The sequence below is a fragment of the Schistocerca gregaria genome, chromosome X (assembly GCF_023897955.1).
Source record: "Schistocerca gregaria isolate iqSchGreg1 chromosome X, iqSchGreg1.2, whole genome shotgun sequence".
NCBI lineage: Eukaryota > Metazoa > Arthropoda > Insecta > Orthoptera > Acrididae > Schistocerca > Schistocerca gregaria.
This window is the reverse complement of record NC_064931.1, coordinates 73,447,921-73,465,526: the sequence shown is the minus strand read 5'-3', so window position 1 is coordinate 73,465,526 and position 17,606 is coordinate 73,447,921.

Genomic DNA, 17,606 nt, shown 5'->3' with positions numbered 1-17,606 from the left:
CTACTTTTCGTAATTTCCCCTTGCTTTTTCATGTTGTTACTTACAATCTCCTCTCTTTCTTCTTTTGACAAGCTGTTACATGCTGGAAACTCAATCAATTCACTAATAAGATTTGGTGGCTTTTTATCATAAAGTATCTCATGTGGAGAGAATCCTGTTGAATTGTGCTGTAAGCTATTCATCACATCTTCAAGTTTGCTAATGTAATGTATCCAAGTGTTGTGGTCAGTATGACAGTAAGTCCTAAATAATCTCCCAATTTCACGAATGTATCTTTCGGCTGGGTTGCTGGATGGGTGATAAGCTGAAATAAGTATGTGGTTGATCTCCTCTCTATATATAAATGTTTCCCAACTTTTGGATGTAAACTGTGATCCGTTGTCACTAAGAATTGCCTTGGGTACACCTACACATTTCAAATAGTCACGGGTAAAACATGAAATAATGTTTTTGCTAGTAGCATTCCTCAATGGGTACAATTTAATAAATTTGGAAAATAAGTCCACCACTACCAGCCACTAGAGGAGGATTTATGTATGTTTTTGTAGTCACCCATACAAGTCAATTGCTACAACATCAAGCTGCTGTTTTGGAAGTATATTTTGCATCTGATCTCTACTCGTTTGATTGGTTACCTTGACTCTGACACGAGTCACAAGTGGACAAGATTTTCCTCACAGTCCTCGCCATATTGTAAAAGTAAATGTTTTCTTGAATCTTTTGTATACATTTTGCTGCCCCACAATGACCATAACTTTCATGGGTATATTTTACAAGTAATTTGACAAATTCATATGGCCAACATAACTTCCATACCTCACTATCTTCCTTCATCCTCCAAAATAATATTCCCCTACGAACTTTGTAATACTGCCCTACTTTTTCTTTTCCCTTCTTTCCAATACAACTTTTCACCAGTTTCCACTCTTCATCATGATTCTGAAACCGTCTAATGTCACTGCAGATTTTCACGACATCTTTCTCCTCATTTATCCCTTTTAAATACATAATTTTAAAATCATTCCCTCCTTCATCACCATTGTCACTAATAGATTCTCCCGAAGGATGCCTTGACAGAGCATCTGCTATGCAATTTTCACCACCTTTAATATATTTGATGGTGTAGTTAAACTGCTGAAGAAAAAGTGCCCATCTCGTAATTCTACTATGGTATAATTTACATTCTTGTAAGTAGGATAGTGCTTTATGATCTGAAAAGACTATCACCTCGTGACCCAATAAATAATTCTTAAATTTGGAGAAAGCCCAATGAACGGCTAATAGTTCCTTTTCTGTAATGGTGTACTGCCTCTTGTGTTTCTGCAATGTCCTGCTAGCAAAAGCAATAGATCTATGTTCTTCCACCCCATTCTGACTTCTCACTTGGAAAAGGTGTGCCCCTAAGCCATAGTTGCTACTGTCAGTCATAATACAGAAAGGCAACCCAAAATCTGGCCTACATAAGATTTTACTATTTACCAACTGGTGTTTAATCTCTTCAAAAGCAATCTGACAATCTTTATTCCAATCCCATATAGTATTCTTTTTAAGCAAATTCCCTAAACAAGGTGCATTAAGAGCCTGAGTAGCACAATACTTCCTATAGAATCCACACAGTCCGAGAAATTACTTTAGCTGTTTCTTATTCCTAGGTGGTGGAAACTTTGCAGTTGCTTCAATTTTCTCATCATCTGGCATAATTCCATTGTCAGATATAATGTGCCCCAAAAATTTTAATTGTTTCACTGCAAATTTACATTTTGATAACTTCAGTGACATTCCTCCATTTCTAAACTCCTCACAAATTTCCTTAAGTAACCCTACGTGTTCTTCCCAAATTTTACTGGATACCAAAATATCATCTACATATATAGTTAATTTATATAACAATTCCTTTCCCAACACATAATCTAAAGCTCTGATAAACTCTGCAACAGATACATTCAGCCCAAATGGTACTATACTAAAGGTATAACATTTTCCATTATATAAGAATGCTGTGTATTTCTGAGATTCCCTTGCTAATGGTACTTGATGAAATCCAGAGGTCAGATCGAGGCTAGACAAACTTTACATGTTCAAACTTGTGTAGTAATTCATCAATGTTTTCAGGTTGATCAGTTTCCCTACATAATAATTTATTGAGGAACCTAGAATCTAGGACAAGTCTTACACTATTATCCTTCTTGGCAATGGCTATGATAGGATTATTATATTCGCTATTACACCTCTGAATAACCCCCCAAGTCTGCATCTTTTCCAACTCCCTCTCTACAGCTTTCCTCCTGCTTAATGGAATCCCATAAGGTTTAATGAAAAATGGATCATGCAGTTTGAGTACAAGTTTACATTCATACCCTTTCACTCTGCCTGGTCTGTCACTAAATACATCAGAATATTCCCATAAAAGTTCCATGAGATCAGATTGTTGTTCCCTAGTTACACTCTCTGCTTCAGCAATCTTATTTTCTACTATGCTTTGATAATCTTTGTCATCAATAGAAGTCTGTTTTTCAAAAAGATCAGTGCATCTCCCATCATCTAAATAATCCACCCCCCTGATTTGATTATGATTATTACTATTTTTCTCAATGAAGCTCTCTGTATACAACTTATTTTTATCTGTTGGTTCCCTAAATTTGACAGTTTTGTATTTCCAATTAAATCTCATATCCACTTTTACTATCCAATCCATACCTAGAATTATGTCCTCACTCAGGTCCGGAATGACAAGACAACCCTGATCAAAGACCACATCTCCAACTTTGAAAGAGAAAAGAATTTGACATTTAACTGTTTTACTGTATCTTCCTGTCGCTCCCCTAATTTTAACCCCAACTACTGGTAATTTTGCAAATTCATGGTTTCTATTTATCCTATCCCTCAATTTTTCACTGATTCCTGATATCGGGCTTCCAGTATCAATCAAACAATAACCTGTCCAATCATTAATACAAATTTGCATGTATGGGCTTCCTACAATTTCACTCTCCTACTCACCAACATCTTCATGCATCAAGTCATCTTCTACGCTTTTAAAATTCAGATCATCATTTTGTTTGACATAAGCTAAACTATTTTCAGTTTGCACATTGTGCAGAAGCCAACTAGTATTCTCAACACAAACATAATTAGACACATTATTATTGTCAGTAATCATAGGCAATTCTTTACATTTTATACCTGTTTTTGCTTTTTCCCACCAAATAGGATATACCTTCTCGCAGATGGATAACAATTGTAAGCAAAACATATTATGTTTATTAGCCTCATTAAGGCTGTCCCACAATCTACAAATGAACTCTTGTCCCTGGTTTCCTAAGTTAATAATTACCTTCTCTTCATTCGCAATATTAATGTCATCCCTGTCTCTCCCCTCGATTACTGGTGATGTATTAACCCACGTGACTGCAGCCTGATCCTCTTGTACTGAATGATTATTTTCTCTAACATTATTACCCTCCTCCTTCATAACTACATCTGCATCATTCTTAATCACAACAAATACTCTTATCTCACTTCTGTATTCCATATCATCACTATCATCAACTGCCTCTTCCTCAGCATCATTTAACATCTCACCATTTGACTCAACTTCCCTAACCTTAGCTACTTAAGCACGACTTCTCACATCAACATCACACTCTACTTCTTACAATTCTACAACCTTATTATTCAGTACTTGATTGACATTCTCACCCACAGAAGTTCTTACATCACTCAGATCTCGATTTACTGCAATTTCATCAGAATACATTAATGCATTTATTCCGAAGGTATCATAATTATTATTATCATAGGAACAACCACCTACATCCCCCCTCACATCACTTTCTTCCTGCCTAAACAAATTATTCATTATCTCCCCACTAATCTCTGACTCTTCATTGCTAATGTGTCTAGAATTATCTGTGCTCATAGCCTTCTCACTGACTTGCTGCCAAAACTGTTTATCAAATGGTCTCTTATCAATTTCCGGTGCTCTTGTCATGTTATTACTATGTCTTTTTCTGTAATCATTTTGCCTATACCTATTCTGATTCCACTTAGCCTGATTTATAGCATTATATCTGTTCATCCCAAACTGACAAGCCCTCATTGGGACGGCTCTTAGTTTAACCGGCCTTGCCCATTCCCATCTTGTCATCTATCTGGATTTTCCCATTGTCTATTTCTGTTCCCACCATAATAATTACCTCCCTTATTCTCATGTTGACGCCAGTTGCTATTCTCTCCTCTATTGAAATCTCCCAGAAAATTACCTTGACGATCCTGCTGGTTATTCCCATTATGATTATTTCGCCTACGATTATTCCCATTATTAGAATTTTGGTTCCACCCTCCATGATTTTGTTCATAATGATTCCCATTAAATCTTTTGCTTCTTTCTAATGCACGATCCCATTTCTCCACGTAATTCAAAAATTGTTCAACTGAATCATCTGGCCCATATACCAAGTCCCACTGAACTCTATTTGGTAACCCCCTTTTTAGAGCGTCTATTTGCGTTAATTCATCAAAAGGTCTGTCTAAATGCGCCAACTTTCTTAGCTGTTTCTCGCAAAATTCCCTCATTGTACCATCACATTCTTTATAATTAGCCTCATTAAGAAAATCGCTTTTGATTTTGGCCTGAACTGACGCTGAGAAAAATTTGTTCAAAAAACTTTTTTCGAATTGACTATAGGTTAAATCAGAACTGGCTGTTAGATTAGCCCACGACAATGTTTCTCCATCTAAGAATTTTTTAACAAATTTGATCTTTACAGTGTCACTCATTTCGAACGAAAAATTGTCACGATAGTTCATCATGAAATCAACTGGGTGTAATTTTCCGTCTCCCGGAAAATTACGCACGTTTGTACCTGTCCAAAATCCGTTAAATGAAGTTGCTACCGATTTCATAGCTAAATCATCCCGAATTTCATACAATCGTTTCTGTAGTCGAACTACCTCATGCTCATTGTCTTTAATTACATTGTTACAAGAATCTACATTATGTTCAATAATTTTCACTTTTTCTGTTACCTTGTTTTCGAACAATGACCATTTGTCATCGACATTTTTCGTATGTAAGTCAATTCTGGTAATCATTTCCCTATCTTTAATTTTTCTCTCACTCGAAAATGATTCAAAATACTTCGCGGTTTCTTCCACTTCCCGTTTGATTGTTAATTCGACTTTATTGAGTTTATCTTCCACATTTTCTACCCTATCTTCAATTTTGTCTGTTCGCTCCTCCAAACTGGTTTTCGCCTCTTTCATTTCCTATCTGATAGTTGAACATTCATTAAAGAACTGCTTAGCCAATTGGCTATTTTCTTTTAAAAGCTTCTCTTCTAAATCAGACACTTTCTTTTCCATACTTTTCGCGTTTTCTGAAATTACATTATTCAAGAAACAAAATTGTTCAGAACATTGCTTATTCAAACAACTAAACCGTTTGTTCAAAGTATCGAATTGTTCAGCATTCTGTGTTAACAATAATTGCAACATAGCGGACATATCTAATTCTTCAACCTTTCCTTCCGATTTTTTACCTGCCATTTCTGTACTAGCACTTGCTTGAACACTTTCGATAGACATTTTATCCCCCTGCTGATTTTGTTCCAACTCGTCTGTCACGGTCATTTTTAATCGAATTAAGAAATTCTTGCTCCAACAAAACGCCCAAAATGTCAACAATACAAATAACTTAATAGGTGTACTTATCTCGTTTTTCTGCGTGGTCCCACGTCCGTTATTATTTACTTTTCTTATTCTTGTTGGGTTGTTACTTCCATTTGTCAGTAGATTATATTTCCTTTCTTTTAGATCGTTCTCCTCTTCTTTCTAATACATTATTAGTCCATACCTATTAACATAAAACGAGTATAAGTCCAATAATGCAATGGATCCCGGACAAGAGCCCCCAATTGTAATGTACCCTCTTTCGTCCAGGGTGAAAATCAAATATCAAGCGACAAACTTTCAATTCATTTAAATGCTATTTCAAACCCTGAGATTATGATGATCAATTGACGACACCCCGCCAGCTTGGGTGGTCTGTATCTACAACAGACGATGTTAAGCTTAATATTAGACAAAAGAATGATACATCACAGAATACTAAAACTAATTAAAATACCTTACCTTTAGATGCTGAATTTGGTCTCATTGTCTTGATTCTCGCCATGGTGCGTTCCACCCATCTAACGTTGTTAATATTAGGTCCGGGTCTTTGTGTGCTAATGAAAACTGGTACTCGCTTTTTGTTTTACTATTGATTCTTCATTTTTATTAATTTAACTTTTTCACAATAATTTCCATTTTCATATCACATACTATTTATAGATACTCTCTATATAAGACGACACACTTCCTTCCATACTCCCATAACAGTCCACCTCACAAAACCACGCTCTCCCCACAACAGTCCAACTAACTCTGTTCGACTCTCTACCTTTCACACACGAATGTCTTTGGTTCACACTGGTGCCAACATATTCTCCAGAAATAAACAAATAAAGTTCATATTATAGAATAATGTAATAAAAAAGATTTGGGCAAAATTAAATACTACATAGAATAATATTAAATAAAAAAAATCATAGAAATGAAATTGGAGCACTGACCCTGCAAGGGCAGATGCGACTATAAGGGTGGTATCGCACTCTTCAGTAGTCCGTTACATTACAATCTACAGGATTGCCATGGTCCCTGTCTTTCAGGATATCATGTGACAAAAGGAGAAATTGTTGTTGGCACAGTCACTATATGGATGTTGTTTGATATGGAGGAGGACATTCTCTTTGAGATACGTCACTATGTTTGAGTTAATAATTCTAGAACAGATGGATATTGGTAGATTGGATATAAGTTTTGTAGGTCACGTCTGCTGCCCTTCTCAAGGCAGATTTGACCTGTGCTTTCTTTCACTAACTGGTCACATATTTTTTGTTTGAGGGCTGTACAGTAAATAATAGCTGAAACAGGAGCTAACTCGGATACAAATTCTGTATAGGTTCTTACAAGGATTCCACTGGGTCCTGGAGTTTTATTTTACTTTGCTTTAATACCTCAGTTTCCATTCCTGTGTCATCCATCAGTCTCTGGATACAAATATTGGTGCCACTGATAGTGTTCATGGATGAGCAGAATTTATGTTGGTTTTCTGGGAGATTTTTCTGTAAGCTTCAGCTATGGCTGTTTTTGAAGGCAGTACCTCTCTATTTCTAGCCCTAAGCATTTTTTTAGATGTTTTATGCAGCAAACTGTTTGTTTAGAAGTTTTCCTATGGTGACTGCATACCATAAAGTGTCCCTCCATTGAGAACAGTTCTACTAGTTACATATATATTCAGTGCATGGTTGACTTTCCTTCTGAACATCAGCCAAAGTCTTTCTACGTGCTCCAGCCCAGAGGTAATTCTCTTGATATCCTCTTGGGGATATGACACAACAGCCTCTTTATCTAGTTCATTGGATATGTAGAGCTTCCTGCTAGTTCTTGCTGACCTTAGTACTTTAGGATTTGAGACTCCGTGATTTTGAAGCAGTTGTAGTGACAAAAAGGTCAGAGCTGTGTAATGATATCTAGTCAAATATATATTTACATCATCAGTGGGCTCTTATTGGCGTTTCATAGGATGTGGTGTGACACTGACAAATTACAAAATGATGATTTTATCAAATTATTTCTGGATGTTTGAAGTCTCCTCCAGAAGTCACAGTATGACTGGGAAGATAAGTGTTAGTGAAATATGAGGTAGTCCAGGGATTGAAAGTCTATGCCAAAATGACAGTTGTAAATAATGCTTTTGATCAAAGCCTTCTTCAGAAGAGGAAACACTGGGATAATTTCAGAAGTGGAGATTGTCTTGTAAAACTCAGTGCTCAGTTACGAAAGATGGGTGGTAGACGGTGGGGGAGGGGCACCATGTATGATGTCTAAGTTATGAAGCAGCCCCATAAATCAAACATGTTACACTCAGCTGCATGTTGTTCACAGGGTGGTCCACTTAGCTCTCTGCCATGGTTTGGCAGTGGCCATTCATCTTGGTTGACAGCTGGTTGGTAATCTTATCAATATAAAATCTGTCCAATGATTGCATCAGAGCTGATATGTAATAAGGCTATTTCCACATGTGGCTGCCCTTTAATGGGAGTCGGGGGGACCTGTGTTAGTACTGGAATTAGAAGTGCTTGGTGGTTGGATAGGGCAGGTTTGGCTCCTAGGTCTTTCACAAGGCTATGACCCCTGTGGCAAGGATTGGGATTGGGGGTGGCATAGTGATGGACTAAGATGTTGCAGAGGTAGAGTGGGTAATGGAACACCATTTTAGGATGGGTAGGAAGGATTTTGGGTAGGAATTACCTCATTTCAAGGCTTGTTGATAGATGTAGCTCTTTTACAAGGCTTCGATTCTCTATCATTGTGCCTTGAAACAAGAGACATACTAACAGACATCCTTCCTATCCGTCATAAAGTACTGTTACATTCCCTTAAAACCTCCACAACATCCTACTTCACCCCTTTGATACTCCCAATCTCATCACCACTCCACAGTTATGGTATCTCCATAAGAGAGCTAGATGAAAAACCTGACCAATCCACCAAAACAATGCTTCCAGTTCCAGTCCTGTCACAGATTTTTCCAACTAATCAGAGGGCAGCCCACATGTGAAATCAGCTTTGTTAGATACCAATTCTGCTGCACTCATTGTATAGTATATATATATAAAATAGAAAGAAACTTCCACATGGGAAAAATATATTAAAAACAAAGATTCCAAGACTTACCAAGCGGGAAAGCGCCGGCAGACAGGCACATGAACAAAACACACAAACACACACACAGAATTACTAGCTTTCGCAACCGATGATTGCTTCTTCAGGAAGGAGAGGGAAAGACGAAAGGATGTGGGTTTTAAGGGAGAGGGTAAGGAGTCATTCCAATCGCGGGAGCGGAAAGACTTCCCTTAGGGGAAAAAAAAGGACAGGTGTATACACACACACACACACACACACACACACACACACACACACACACACGAAGGACTATCAGTCAGCTGTCAGCCAGTATGAAGGGCCACTGGCGGACTGTGGCCAAGAGTTATGTGGCTCACCATGTCAAACAACATGCAACAGAATATAACATGCTTGATTTATGTAGTTTCTTCATAACTTGGGCCATCTGGATCATCCCCTCCAACACCAGCTGTCCTGAACTACACCGATGATAGTTATCCTTTCAACACTTTCTCCACTCTCAAAGTTATGTTGGCCTGAATCTACTATAACCTGTTGTTCCCACACAATCTACCAACAGTTTTTTCTGCATCTGTCCCATACCACCTCCCTATTTGTGTCCCCTCACCTTCATTGTGTGCTGCTCTCTGCCAATGCACCCACCATTCTTTTCCCCCCTCTATGCTCCTCTCCTTCCCAATTCCTCTTGTCTCCCCAGTCTTTCCCCACTAGCTCCCCCCACAGCTTCCAGATACTGTTCCTGGCTGCATTGTCCTGCTGCCATCTAGACTCTGCCTGCTCTGTCAGACAGTACTGTTCTCTCACCACACCTGTACCCTGCTATTTCTACCCATATTGCGCCCCATTCTGTATTGCTACTTTCAATCAATGTGACTGTTGCATTGTTGCTGTAGCAGCAAGAGACAGTGGTAATGTGTGGATGATGTGTGCTTGCTTGCGTGAATATGTGTTTTCTTTTCTGAAGAAGGCTTTGGCCAAACCCAAAATGATTAACTGTCTTCATTCTGCTTGTCTGCAACTCAATGTGTCATTTTTATGGTAGATAGAAAATACAACATCTTCACTTTCCTTTATCTTATACATTGGATAGATCATATTTACCCCTAAAAGTATGACTGCTGTAATTTTTTTGATTTTGTAGCCTTCTCTATATACACAGTCATATGAGCTCCACTGCTTAAAAAAGTAAAACAGAGTAAGAGGAATAAGAAGAAAGAGTAATACAATTAAGAAATGGAAGGGGGTGTATGTGAAGAGTTAGCTGTTCTTCACCATACCAAACATAAGGTGTGGTACAGGTACGTCGATGATACTTTTGTGGTGTGGAGTCATGGTGAAGAACAGCTCGGTGACTTCCTAAGACATTTGAACAGCCTCCATGCCAACGTAACATTTACCATGGAAGTAGAAAAGGACAAGAAACTGCCATTTCTAGATGTGCTGGTCACTAGGAACGGTGAAAACCTGGGACACAGCGTGTATCGAAAACCGAGACACACAGACCGATACCTGGAAAAACTGTCAAACCACCACCCAAGCCAGAAAAGAGGCATGATTAGTACGCACGTAATGAGAGCAGGACGAATATGTGAGCCACACTGTCCTGAGAAGCAATGGGTACTCCACAAATTATATTAGAAGGGTAACATAGCCAAACACTCAGCGAAGTAAGGAACCAGAAAAAGATATGTCGGGTACGGCCTTTCTGCCATACATTTCCGGAGTGACAGACAGAATCAGCCATATATTGTGCAAACATGGCGTAAAGACGATTTTCAAACTGACAAGGAAGATCAAAGAGTGTCTTAGATCGGCGAAGGAGAAAAGAGACCCACTTGCAATGGCTGGAATATACCGTATACCTTGCACATGTGGAAAACTTTATGTTGGAATGAGTGGATGGTCAATTAACACCAGGATCAAAGAGCATAAGTGACATTGCAGGTTGGGGCAGGTGGAGAAATCTGCTGTGGCAGAGCACACACTGAATGAGACCGACCACGTAATAAAATTCGCCGACACGGAAGTTCTGGCTGTAAAGAAGCACTATCATACACACTTGTTCAGAGAAGCTGTAGAAATACAAAAACACACGAACAGTTTGAACAAGAAAGAGCAAAGCCTTAAGGTAAATGGATCCTGGCTTCCTGTACTGCAGTGAACGACCGTCGCAGGTAGCAAGAGGAGAACCGCACCGGAAACGACTGTGGAGAAGCCCTCGGACGTTGGCGCACCAGCTACATATAATCTGCGGCCGGGAGCTCGGCTACAGTTCACCACTGGCAATGAAGGGCGAAGCTTTGACAATGCCAACCACTCCTGCTGGCGAAACGTCAGAAAAATCATTAGATGAACGTCGGCCAAAGAACCCGAGACAGAAGCCAACAGGCAGTTTGTCAAATTTGAAGATAATATCACAAATAGGTTTTTATGAGAAGTTATGAGTATTATACAGAATCTCATGGCTGTCAACACCCTCTCATAAAATGATACCTTTCCAACAATTTTCTTCTGAAAAATGGTGCCCATCTAGGGAGTGGCTTGAGTGTGATGCCATTTGCTTTTATAATACACCTGATATGTGCACATAAAGGTGTCCAAATCATAGCTCAGAATTTGCTGACAACTTTTCAGTTTTTAGCATGTTCCCCAAACTGGTATCTACAGAACGTCACTTGCAGTTGTATGTTGTGGGTCCTGAGGAATGTGCAAAAGAGGAGTTGGAATGGCCTATCCTGACAATGTTAAATTTAGTGACTAGGCTTCCCTGTATTTCAGGAACCACTGTAGCTATTGACATGGAACTTTTACAGGACATTAAACTGTATGTTCCGAGTCTACTGAACTACAAAAATTGCATTTAAGCCACCGCTTTCAGATATACAATTTTTGAATTACATGGTTAAAATTTTGTGTACTTGTCTTGTACATTATCTTAAATAATTTTAATTATACATAGCGTTATGTTCTACTTTTACTTCAGAAGGCTCAGGATATGTATGTTATTACTCCCTAAAAATTTGAATACTTTACTCAAAGTGGTTTCTGAGATTTAGGGAAAAATGCAGAAGAAAATGTAAATTTTCAGGAATGGCTACTAAGGTTTCTAAAGGCTGTAACTCACTTAATATATGCTTATTTTTTATTTTTAGTCACTCAGAAGCACCCTACATCATACTGTATATCATACTCAAGAGATTTTCCAAGTTCTTTCTTCTTTTCTACTTTCTGAACTCGTTAGTGGCCAACTGTGCTGCATACTCTGCTTTATCAATGCAAACCTTGTCCATCCATTCAAGTTCTCTAATGCAGTTAGCTCCAGGATGAATTTCCTTATGCAGTAGCACTTTCACCCTACCAATGTTGCCACCATTAAAAGAAATAACAGCGTCACTGGCCCCCTACTCTAGTATATTCATTCCAACAAAAAAATCTTTTGGTAAGCAAGTCCATATAAGGTTATTGAATGACTCATTGTGATTTTGAGTCTGACTATGCAGACACTTCTTCAGTAATTCAGGACTTGCCACATCTCTGTTAATGGGTTTTATGATATCCATGACTGCTGCTGGGATGGAATGTTTATGGCTGTATGAACTGTTTGAGTACTGGCCATTGTAGTAATTGCACCGTAAATCAGGTCCAGGAGGGCTAAGGTGGTGTATTGGTTTTTCATCAGTTGACAGTCTCTGGAAAAAGATAGCCTATACTGCCTGCCTCATTTTCAACAAATCATCAGTATTATTTCTAACGGCCATCCCATGATACTGCTGTAGTTCATGAAAGATTTTGTCTGTCAGCCTGCCTCTTATGGTTTCAGCATCAGAAAGTTTCTTACCTCTCAAACTTTGTTTCAACTTCCTCAACCCGGTGCCCATCCTCTTCTAGATGTGACCAATACAAACACGTAATTTAACCTTTATAACACAGCAATCCATAGCCTTCTATCTAAAAAATTAGCGATTTTATTTGATCTTGAAGTAATGCACATAAAAATTTTAACATTTTCAACTGGTGTGGATTGTATTTATATTATTATTATTATTATTATTATATTTTATTATATTTATAATTATTTATTTCATTATATTAAAAAAAGAAAACACTCCCATTTGAGTTTATAGTAATAAAAGGCAAGACATGTCATGGTTCTAAATGATACTTTAACTTAATGCAGTTAGGTTTTGCAAGAAACACGTGTGACTTCAAATGAAGATTGTGCAATAAGTTCCTCAGTAGTAGGCCATGTGGAATAGACAGGTCCTAAACATTACACCATTGTTATGTTTAACCATGGTCCCACTTAGACCATGGCTGGTTTTTTACGGTTTGGTGTGATCCATTTACCTGAAGATACTGTCCATTATAAGAGCTTAAGGGTGATGATTAAGGCTTGCAGAATGGGACTCATTTTTGGCCTGCTTGAAAGAATTCTTCTCAAAATAATGTAAGCAGTCTATGTTGTAGCACAAACAAGACTCATTGTGTCTGCTGATCATGTATGTCATAATACACCCTGGTCATAGGCGCTCACTTCAAACCAGGACTCATCACTGAAGGCAATTCTACTCCAGTCAATAAGATTTCAGGTAGAAGATGTGTCAAGAAATGGTGCAGGCAGCAGTGATATACTAACCTAACTGTCACTACCCATATAGCCCAGCAACCAGTAGTGGTCTGTTATCCTATTTCTATTCATAGCACGGCCCCTTCCATTGTCATCAACAGCACCCTTACAGCATGATGGTACACAACAATATTCAGTGCTCCATTTTGTTGAAAGCCATTATGGGCTTACATTTCATCAAGATAACACCTGCTCATACATGGCAAGAGTTTCTACTGCTTGTCTTCATGCTTGGCAAACATTAACTTAGCCAGCAACATCACTGGATCTCTTCTGACTTGAATATGTTTGGAGCATTATGGGCACATCCCTCAAACCATCTTGGTATTTTGATGAACAAACACACCACTTGGCCAGATTTTGGCATGGTATCCCTCAGGAGGATATTCAACATCTCTATCAGCCAATAACAAGCTGAAAAGTCCTTCTGTAAGGACCAGTGTTGGACCAATGCATTACTGACTTAATTTGTGAAGCTCTTTTTCTGGGATAAATCATACAATTTTTCTAAAAGTTTTATCAGTTGTTTATCTGCATATGTACATCAAATCCACTGATTTTTGTCCCATTCAGATAATTCCTTTGTGGAGCTTCATTTCACTTGCCTCTGGTTGTATACATCAGAAGCAGCTATTATAGAGATACTCTGCAGAGGTGAGAACTCTTAGTGCAATCTGACAGCTAGTCAGACTTCCCTTCATCATTGAGTTCACTTGTGCTTTGTGGTGCTGCTCAATTCAGAGAAACCAACTTGAATCCTGGTGATCTATGAAATTTTCACTTCCAGTGTTTGACCACCATGGATAGTAGGAATGTTGGCATAAATACCCTGATCATCAGTTTTTCAGTGACTGTCCCAGCTTAAATTCCAAACCTCTTTGCACTGTGTTACAGTGTGAGGAATGAGTACATTGTTGATAGTGATTCATCTGTCAGAGGGGGCTCTGAATCTTGGTAGCCCTGTCAGTACTAATTGAGAGGAGTAAGTTATGAATCGGTACCATATTTCATCCTCTTTCTTTACCTCTCCTCCTCATCAAACCACGCGCACGGGCACAGAAACCGCCACACCTAAGCTATGTTTCTTTAGTCTTACTTGGCACATAGTTATCAGTTTAACTGGACTCTACAATTTCGTAGCTTTTTGTGGGATGTATATAATAGCCCAAATTCTTCTTCTCAAATGTCCACTGAATTTTGTCTTCTACTGGCAAAAACTAAACACTGGCAGGAGACCAAGTTTAATTTTAAAATTAAGTATAGATGCTAACAAGCTTAATAAAACAAAAATCTGTATTCAAACTAAAGAGGACACAAAATGTGGACAAAAGAAACAAGTAAATATTTAAAAAAATCAGTGTTATAAAGTGGATGAAGATAATGATGATAATAATAATAATTATTATTATAATAATATAAAATTTGGGTTTATTGCTGCCCTCCTAGTGCCAGGGGTATCAAGGATTGATCTGCAATCTCCGTTTGGCATGTGCCACTGTTATTTTGTTGTTTCAGGTGAGGAGTGATTTCAGAGGGTGACATTTTAAATGAAAAGATTTGACATGAGATGACTTATTTATTCTTTACAGATTACTCACACCTGTTCTGCTATTAACAAACATGTGAAATTGGTGGATGAGCTGACCAGAAAGTCTTGCTGTGCTTTCTTTGCACGGAGTTTTGGTTGATGTAATTCATGTGTAATCTTATCTGGAACACCCCTCTTTCCTTTTGCTAAATTCAGGGAACTCTATATCTGAAATGTTTCTCACTGTGTGATCCTTTTTGTGTCTGTGTGCTTCAAAGCAGAACTTCTCTTTACAGTTTAGATAAGATCTGGGTGTTGATGGTAACTATTGATATGCTTCAAATGGTTCAAATGGCTCTGGGCACTATGGGAGTTATTATCTGAGGTCATCAGTCCCCTAGAACTTAGAACTACCTAAACCTAATTAACCTAAGGGCACCACACCCATCCATGCCCGAGGCAGGATTCAAACCTGCGACCATAGCGGTGGCTCAGTTCCAGACTGAAGCGCCTAGAACCACTCTGCCACATTGGCTGGCCAGTTATTGATATGTCTTTATTTATATTTTCAAGAGTGCCTGATGAGATAAAGAGGTGGTTGTGCAAGGATGTACCTCGATTCTGGAAACTATACTCTTAGGAGTGGAGAAAGAATGAAGGTACTTAATTTAATTTGTTGTTTTTGCTTAAGCTAATTTATTTAGAGTTCATATTGAACTTACCATTGGCAATAGATTCTGTATTAGTCACTGATTTCAGTTTACCAAGGGAAGGTAACTATGAGAAAAATGTGGAATAACCAATTTATTGTTAGGCACACAATAACAAATTTTCAATCAAATGATACATACAGGGTGATCCATCTGAATTTTTGGATGAGATTATCTCAAAAACTAGATATTGGATAAAAATAGTGGGTAAGACAAGTTCATAAGCTCAAAGGGGAACATCAAATGATACTACATGTGACCTCCAGCTCCCACCCCCTTGGATGGGGCAGGGGGAAACTTTTAAATTTTAAATGGAAACGCCCATTTTTGATTTTAGATTCAGATTCTCCATAAAAAAGTGGTCTAGTTTTATCTGAAAGAAGACTATTGATAGATGGCACTGAAATCAAGAAAAAAGTTAAATTGGGGAAGAACTCTGATTTATTATAATTATCTGGGAAAGACACATCAAATCGATAAAAAATGTGCACCAATTCTTTCATTATGCCAAATTAGGCTGTTTTTATACAAAATGTACTGTATCCTACTTTTAGCGTTACCCAGGAACAATGACATGGATGTAGTAGAATGATGTTCCCATGGGGTGCTTCATTGGTGTGAGTCCCCTTGCCTCTCACATGTTTGGGTGCTTCATTAGTGTGAGCCCCTTGCCTCTCACAATTTGGGGTGCTTAACTAATGACATTAGACATGAAGAAATTGTTCAAAATCATCCCCATTTGCTTCAATGTACAAAGTCAATTGTCTGCAAAAGTTGTTCATAGTTTTGAGCAGCGCAACCCTTGGAATGGCTGCACACACTCTTTGAATGCATTGTTCCATATCATTTTGGGTTGTGGGCTGTCTTTAATAAACAATATTTTTTTAATAACCCCACAGGAAAAAATCAGGAGATGTTAGGTCTGGTGAATGTGGAGGCCTCTGAATTTAGTCTGCCGCGGCGTATCCACTGACCAGGGTACCATAAATTTAAAACGTTCCACACATTTTTGGCATAACTGAGACTGCTCCATTCTGTTCGAACCACGTTCATTGCCTAATTTCTAAATCATCATCTTCCATTAGCTCCAAAAATCATCATGGATAAGTTGTAAATAAGATTCCCTAGTAACATTTTGGTCAAAAAGATATGGTCCTATCAAGTAACTGCTTAAAATTCCATACCAGACCATTAACGACCATTTGTGTTGATTGTCAGTGGGTCTGTGCCAATGTGGATCAACAGGGAAGCAATAATGATCACCATGATGATTTGATTCGCCATTGATTTTTAATGTGGCTTCATTGGTGAACATAAAGTATCTAAAAAAATCATTGTCACCTCTTATCATTTCCAAGGCCCAATGGCAGAAATGCAAGCATATTTGCATATCTTTTGGCGTTAATGCCTGTTTCAGTGTGATATGATATGCATGAGATTTATGTGCCTTCCAGTGTGTCTCTGAATCACAAGACTACTCATTTCGGGATCCAGTTGAACACAGGCAAGAATGGTAAGGGTACAAGTGTCATTTTCATTGTATTCGTGATGACAAGGTGGACAGTGCATGTATCCATTTCAAGATTGTTGAGTGCCGAATAATGTTTTCACTTGGATGTCGTCTGCTTGGGAAACATACAATTGTTTTCACTTGGATGTGGTCTGCTTGGGAAATGATCTTCATACAATCGCACAGCTGCATCATATCAACAATCTCTGTAGGACAATAGTGAGCCATGTTTCACTAAAGAATAATTTACTTTTGTCAGTTGATGTTTACGGTTCACAATTTGAAAGTGAAGTGATGTCAGATCGCATTGCACTGACCTTTATACTGAGCCATAGTTCACAGTTTGGCCATGGGAGTGCCACAGTCATGTTAGTAATGCATTGTGAAGAGTTCCTTAACGAGATTTTAATACAAAGCCACCTCCCTTCATCAAAAACTGTAGTATGTAGGATACGTTTTGTAAAAAAAATAGCTTAATTT